The following is a 7,658-nucleotide window of genomic DNA, read 5'->3' as shown; positions in this document are numbered from 1 at the left end:
AGGTTCTCGTCTGCCCGTTTGCTGAGCTTGTCCAGGTCAGATGCATTAATATAAGGCATGTGTGTCCAGACAAAGTGTCAGGCACATTATAACTGTCCCAAAGTCCTTGCACTCTATGTAAGAAATTCTCATATAGTCTCAAGCTAACTTTTTACAAAACACACAGAAGTAGACTTGGATCTTGTCAGGTTAAGGAGGACCCAGAATCATGATCTCCCACTGTGTGGGCTAGTGCTCTAACCACTAACCTATTAAGCAGTGGTGGGCAGCTGTGACATGATCAGCATGACCACTTCTGCTGCTCAGTCAGGCACCTACCTTCAGAGGAGAGCTCAGGATCCCTGATGTGAAGCCTTGAGTCAAGCATCTAATTTTGAGAGGAGAACAGCCTTTCAAATGCGTCCATTTCTTTTGTGCTGCTTATTGGCTAGCTGTGGGGGGGGGGTGGAAAGGGGTCTAGCTAATCAGCATCTGGACTCTGAGCTGTCATTTGGAGGCATTTAACTCTCCTGTTACTGCAGGGTAGCCCTGTACCCAGTTCTGTTTCCAAGAATCACCCTGCTGTGGCCAAGCACCCCAGTTTTACTCACTGCAAAGCACCTCTTGATCTTACCATGCATTTTTTAGAAGTTTGCTTGTAACAGAAATGGTACTTTTTTTTCCTGAAGGAATTAGCTAAGGGCTTGATGATTTGTGGATAATCTCCTTTATTGGGAGATACCACAATAATTGCAATGAACGCAAAATATGTTGAAAGGTGTTGATTTCTTTTTGTTTAAGAGCTAGCTTCACTTTGATAAATCTTATTTACACTCATTATTTAAGAACATGCCGTGTGGTGTTGGCTGCTGAAAGCAATATTCCCTGCAGAGAGGGCTTTGTGAGATCCTGCTGTGAAATCAAACTAGTCTCCATTAGGAACCACTCCTCCCAGCAGACTAGACTTTCTCAGAACCTGGAGTGACCGGCAGAATCGTACAAGAAAAAAGGAAACCTGTGAACAGTCATTACTGTGTTGCTTGCTGTTTACTTTCTGTCACTCTAGCTGTGATGCACAAGCCACCTGTTTGGTTTTTTTAGGGGTTTTTTTTTTAATCAGTTTTCTAACAAGGTCCATGATAAGAAGGGATTGCCAATATTGCATAGGTTAGGTAACGCAGACCTGCTGTGGGATTCGTTTTCTTTTAGCCTAATTTGGTGATTACTTTGCAATCCTTGACACAGAAAGAAGGTCCTATGTTTTCCTTTGCTTTCTGATGCAGTTACAGAGCGTTGTCAAGGCAACCTGGCATCAGTGTTTTCTTTCCCACAGTAAACTATGCTAGCCTCAAACATCGCTAGCCTCAAATCACGCTCATTTCTTGTAATAGGCGAGGTCAGATGCTTCACCAGTATGCACAAAGGCACAAAGCTATTACTTTTTTATTGGCTATCATGTCATTATAGTGAACAGCTCTTGGGCTCAAGGGAGAATGTGTATATTAAAGCTTTTAAAGTTAAAATAATTCTGTAGCATTTATGCCCTGTTGTGCTGCCTCAAGGATACAAGGGACTGTTCTGTATAGACAGTTGTATTTCTAATGTTTCAGTGATAGCAATAGAGCATTACTGCTAATTTGTATGTAAATAGATCAGACTTCTCGTGACTTGTTCTATAAGCAGAACAACAGATCATAAATGTTTCTCAGTGGTGGAATTTTGATTAGCCACCCATGCCAATATTTCTTCCTGTTTTATTCAACAGGGATTTTATTGCTTCTGTCCTGATTTCCGCTGACTTATCCCTGCTGAGAAGCTGCCCTGCTTCTCCTTTTTATGACCTTGAAACAACTGCAAGATATGTTCATGCTAGTAAAATGTCATCACATCATAGTATAATGCATGGACACCACCAGGCAGCAGCTTCCCTTGGAGAGCATACAAGACAGCTTGTATTGTTAGGGATTTGGGCTTGAATGTTTTAAGAGAACAGACAAAACTTTGGTTATCATGATATGAATGAAAAGCATTTCCTCTTTTGCTTACAGCTTTTCCAAATTCTGTTTCCCTTTTCCAAAGGCTGATTTCAGTAATACTTATCACAACAAGGGATTCAGGAAATTGCTCAACTTTAGATGTTAATAATGTCCTCCTCTGTTTCTCAGAAATGCAATTCTTGCTGCATTCCAGACTGTTATAATATGACAGAGGTACTAATCACTGAGGGCTTCAGGCTCATCCCCAGTTCCCCAGTGTAAATCAGTGCAGAAACTTTTGCATTTCAGCAGCTACTGAGATTAACAGTTCTGACCTGAGGTGTTTGGCCCGTGAAATTTGGAATGAAGTGAGACCCCTTGCCCACTTTGGCATGTGCAACTCCCCATTGTTACCAAATTTGCCCCTCCCCACGGTTGTTGGAGGGCACAGGAATCAGCAGCACATGACATAGCAGAGGCATGCAGTGGAGGCAGCAGCTGGTGGCCTGGGCACTGTGGAGTGATGTACTGGAGAGGGGAGTAGCAGCCTATAGTGGCGAGGGAGATCAACAGCCCACAGTGATGACAGGGTCGCAAACAGCAGCTCACTTCTCTAAGGGTGCTGAGCCCCGAACTAGACAGTGGAACTCTCCCCTTATCGTGAGAACTCTAGTCAAGTATGTGGTCATATGGACATGGGGTTTAGGAAATCACTGAGTAATAACAGCCAATTTTAAACTAAGCCCAAAACGGCACATTTTCAGTCCTCAGGCCGAACTTTGATTTAAAAGAACTGTTAGCTATTTATTGACTTTTATATGCTGCCAAAACTTTTTGCCTTGTCTAAATATGAGGCTAACTCAGGGCACTTATCTGGAAGAGGATGTCTTGGCTTTTTCTTCCTGCTCTGAGTGTTAATTATCTTTTTTATGCAATAACTGTTTAATGCAAAGGGCATGAACATTTCTGGCAGTGGCAAACGCAAGCCAGGACTTCCCTCATTCCCAGTTGAGTAACCTAACCACGAAGCCAAGGTAGTTGTTTGCTCCTTGAATTGTTTAAACATGTTAGCTTACCAAGTAATTGAATAAGATTGTGCAGGGGACAGAACCTAGGGTTCTCTCCCTCCAAGAAGAGTGCCCACCTACCAGGATACAGAGTTAATCCCCTCTTGCATATTCTTCTGGCCCCATGACACTCTCGCTTTGGGTGGCCCAGGAACCCAACTTCAACAAGAATGGTAAAAGATGCTTTTAGAACAGACTAGCCAATGACCTGTCTTAAGAAGTAGAAGCTGTGGGCTCAAACCTACATAGGGTGAGTTAGGCCTAAAACCCAGGTCACCTATTTTCTGGAGAAAGTGCCTTAACCAATAGCATACTGGGCAAAATGACAATGTACATCCTCTTTTTCTATTCAAGGATTTGGGGACAAACATAGGCTTTATTCACTTTCCTAGATGGAATAGGATGGGGGTGGTCAATGTTTCTGGCAGGCATGCCACAAATTAAGGCCCATCTCCTCCCCAAGTGCCAGTGTACTCCCTGCCAAATCTGACACTTTGCTGCCCACCTCCTCCATGATCTGCCACATGCCAAATACAACGGCTGCCCATGACACTTATGGTACAGATGTTGTAAGCTGGCCACCCCAGAATAGGATCACAACAAATCATAAGCTAAGTTAGATGCTTTGATCACTGTAGTGGATAGTTTCTGAGATTATATGGAACTTAAGAGATTTCTAGGTTGAGATGCAGCTGTTTAAGAGCCACATGAGAAATCTCAGCATGGTGCAAGATGGGACAGGCTCATACTTAGTGACTTCAGTATCTAAAAATTCATCAGACAAGGTGGGTTGTCTACCTTTTGAAAGCTTGATTTGAAGTTCATGGGAATTTTCCCATTGGTTTTAATGGGACTGGACTGATAATCACCGTGATACTATCTAATAATAATCCAGTAAGTGACTAATAGATCTAATGAAGCCATTTGAACTGGACAGACATTATTTAAAATAAACTTCCAAATTATGTGAGATCTGCTCAGATGGAGTTCTGTAGTTAGAAATGTATTTATATATAAAATCTTCCTCACCTGGTGGAAAGAATGTAACATTTTGATTTAAAAAATCAGAATAATTGTGATGTTGGATCACAATTATGACGGAATTGGAAAATCTGAATCATTCATCTATATTTGACAACTTTTTAGTATTGAATTTATTTTTCTTTTCACAGTACACTTTTAAAATTAAATTTAAAAGCAGCCTTCAACTACAAGGAAATAAAAATCTTAGAAGTATCTGACTCAGATGCCCCATGTTTTCAGACACTGGTTACGTGGAATCCAGCAATACAACATTTGATTTTTGCCAGCGGTATTTCAGCATGTAAAGCTTACTTGAGCCCCTCAGCTGAATATCAAGCCTTGCTTTTGTGAAGTTCTTAATGACTTTAGCTTTCCAGGATTATTCAGCACAGATTACCCCCACTTCACTGTTTCATTGGATCAAAGGATCATCTCCACTGGGAAAAGTACAAGAAGTGATTTAGCTATTGCTATTGGCAATATGCATCATTCTTGCATGTACCATTTTAGCACTTTTTTAATTCACTGAACTGTGGCCAATTTGAATCCATACACGCACTTGAAAATGCAGGTCAAACTAAAATATTTAGAAGAACATCAAACAGGCATATCTTTGGTCTATAGAGATATATGGACAAAAACACACTTTTCTTATGATTCAGACTGGTTTGGATAAATGAAGATCAAAGGCCAAATTAACTTTTTCTCCCCTTGAGGAATAAAATAATGATGATGTAAAAATAGTTATTTTTCAGATTCATTTGCAATATTAATTCACTCACTAAAGAAGATGAGGGCAAATTTGCTGGGGGCTTTTTTGTTTGCAAGTATAGAAAGAACAGAAAATGCAAATAAAATGTGGATATTTTTATTTATATATATGTATGTATGTATGTATACACACACACACACACATACATACACACATATATGAATTTGTGCGGCAACTTTTAGAGGTGCACTCAGCTGTACCAAATTATATCTGTTTCAAACTCCTAAGAGAATATAGATATGATTTTTTTAATATGCAGTCAGGAAATTATGAACAGTGAGGCTTCAGGGTATTTTAAAAAGTTTTGAGTAATATATTTCAATAAAATGTAAAGCTGATCCTGAGGGGAAGAACAATTTTACCTATAGTTGTTTTCAGAGTATCTGATGTTTAAGATTAACTCTGTGATTTGCTCTTGAATTGGTACTAAAGTTTTAAGGAAGTTGTTTATCTTTTGTACCATGATTCCACAGATATCTCTGGGATACAGTGTCTTATTCATGTGCATGAATTTATGTTTGCACTGCTGCCCTTCACCTATATGACTAGTCTTTTCTCTCTTAGGGTCTGCTAAGGGTTTGCTAATGTGTGATGACACACAAAGTAAAAAGTAATCAGTAGTTTGCCAAGTGGTATGAACTTATTATGCCAACAAGTCTAACTCTGTTGATGCACTGATATTTTAAAACGAAATATGGTGGTATTACTCCTTCGACAAAGTTGAATTTTTAATTCTGTGCAGATAAATATCTTCTTGCTAAGGTGTTACCAAAGTGAGGTATGTTAATAGCAGGCTTCAATATTCCGTGCAAGCAGGTCACAGACCGTAGAAGCTTAAAGGCTGACCTATGAGGACATTTTGCACTAATTTAACGTAAGATGCAGTTTTTAAACATATTTAAATAGGTGCAGGAGTCTAAATGGATTTTGATTTATTGAAAGGCAGGGGGAGGTGGGGTTAGCTTAAGTTGATACGGGATTAAACTAAATTTCAGTGAGTCACTCATAAGCAGGAAGAAGTGTGTTGACTTCAGGGTTTGGACTGGTTCAGTCACATCAGTTCAACTAAACTGGTGCAACATTGTGTGTTGGCAAGACCATGGGTTACAGATCCCATGGGCTCTGTCTTCCTCTGGGTCTGTACACAGAGACCAACACAGTAGGGCTGTGTCCACACGAGCATGGACATTTATTTCCCTGGGTACAAGAAGCAGCAGCACAAGGGCAGGTCCTAGTCCCATGCCCCAATCAGGTGATCAAGGCACAGGGCTCGGAAAGAGCTGCAAGAACGAAGTAGGTCTCAGCCCCCTGCTCCAATCTGCCAATGGGGCAGCTAGCAGTGACTGACACATTGGGGCAGGTGGCTGGGATCTGCCCCTCCCATGCAGCTCTTTCCAAGTCTCCTGCCTCTGATCAGGGAGCCAGGGTCAGGAGCTCCCTCTGCCAGGACAGGGGAGCATTTTCCCTGCCCCAGCAGCAGGCAGCTCTCAGGGGCAGAGTGTAATGTCCCAGCCCTGGTCAGCAGACAGCCATTTTCTGGCCCCGTGCTCCCTGCCAGCCCCTGGGCTAACACCTAGGGTGGGACTAGAGCTTGCCCTGGTGGCATCAGGGGCCCATTGGAGGGCCCCAGGAAACGGGAGCAGTTTGCTGCCATTAACAGCAAATCTGTTTCTGCTTCCCTGGATGTATAGATGCCTGCCTGGGAGCGTTTACTCATGAGTAAACTGATCCCAGGTTTTATGCACGTGTAGACAAGCCCACTGAACACAGGAACTGCTTGTTTCTGCTGCCCTGGGTGCTGTTTATCCCAGAACAGCAAAGAGGAAATAGATGTCATGACTCTGTCCTTTTTACTTCTTAATTCATAGAGCTGGCAAAATGCTATATCTTCCTGAGTGCCAAAGACACACATCTTCCCTTCTGGGTTACAGTGCATAACAAGGTCCACCGCAAATGCAGATGTGCACCACCTCCCAAAAGGAGGTGGTAGATACTGTGTGCAGTAGAGGCTAATGTCCTTTTCTTAAACTACAAGGGCTAAACTCTCTTCTCTGATCCATACATCTGATCTCTTTATGGCTCTTATGCTTCCCTGCATGTCCAGGACCCCTGTTGCCTTTTATTACTATTATTTTATCCTCCTCTCACCAGACACAGATTGCCTAGTGGATCCACTCCTTCCCTGCAAACTACCCTCGGAGATTCTTTCTTCCAGCTGGTAGGTCGATAGTAGCAAGTGGTTTGCTGCAGAGTCAGAGCCAATTAGTACTGTGACACAACTGACCAAAAAAAAAAAAGCCATGAAATAAACATCTCAAAGTGAAAGACTCAGATCACTGAAAAATCTTGAGTGTTCAGCTCCCTGCACTGCATGCTGTGCTGAAGTCCCTAATGATCTTTTGCCCTCTATTCCAATAGGTCTTCCCAAACCTGCCAGACATATTACACTATTTAGAGAGCAGGGAAAATGCTTTTCTGTGTGTTTGTGGAACATGAACATTAATCCAGTTTAGATGCCATAATTTCCTTTTGCAGGCAAGGTTAATGTAGGACCCTCAAAGGACTGGGGGTAGGGAAGCAAGAGGTGAACACCCCCCCACATCTTATTTACCTCTATTGCTATTTATGTTCTGTTCATTACTGTAAAATTGCTAAATTATATATAAAATTGGTAGCACAAGAAAACACATCAGACAAAAAAAGATTTGATGACCACAATGGAATAATCTTTTCCAGGGCTGCTTGGATCAATCTAAGGAAATGAGATTCCAGAAAAAGATACAGTTTTTGGAAATGAATAATTTCAATAGATGCCATTTGCCACAGTAGAGGGCATCTCTG

General features: G+C 41.6%; 1 protein-coding gene and 1 long non-coding RNA gene across 6 annotated transcripts in view; one reads left to right on the top strand and one right to left on the bottom strand.

Annotated features, from left to right (window-relative positions):
- MARCH1 (membrane associated ring-CH-type finger 1) overlaps positions 1–7,658 on the top strand; it is a 434,512-nt gene that overhangs the window by 409,969 nt on the left and 16,885 nt on the right. The gene's annotated exons all lie outside the window — the stretch shown is intronic.
- The window catches only part of LOC109309722, a 41,723-nt gene that overhangs the window by 25,928 nt on the left and 8,137 nt on the right, over positions 1–7,658 (bottom strand). The window lies entirely within an intron of this gene.

The sequence above is a fragment of the Crocodylus porosus genome, unplaced genomic scaffold (assembly GCF_001723895.1).
Source record: "Crocodylus porosus isolate Cpor-Errol unplaced genomic scaffold, CroPor_comp1, whole genome shotgun sequence".
Taxonomy (NCBI): Eukaryota; Metazoa; Chordata; order Crocodylia; family Crocodylidae; genus Crocodylus; species Crocodylus porosus.
Note: the sequence above shows the minus strand (reverse complement) of the source record. Positions and strands in the feature narration are given on the sequence as shown.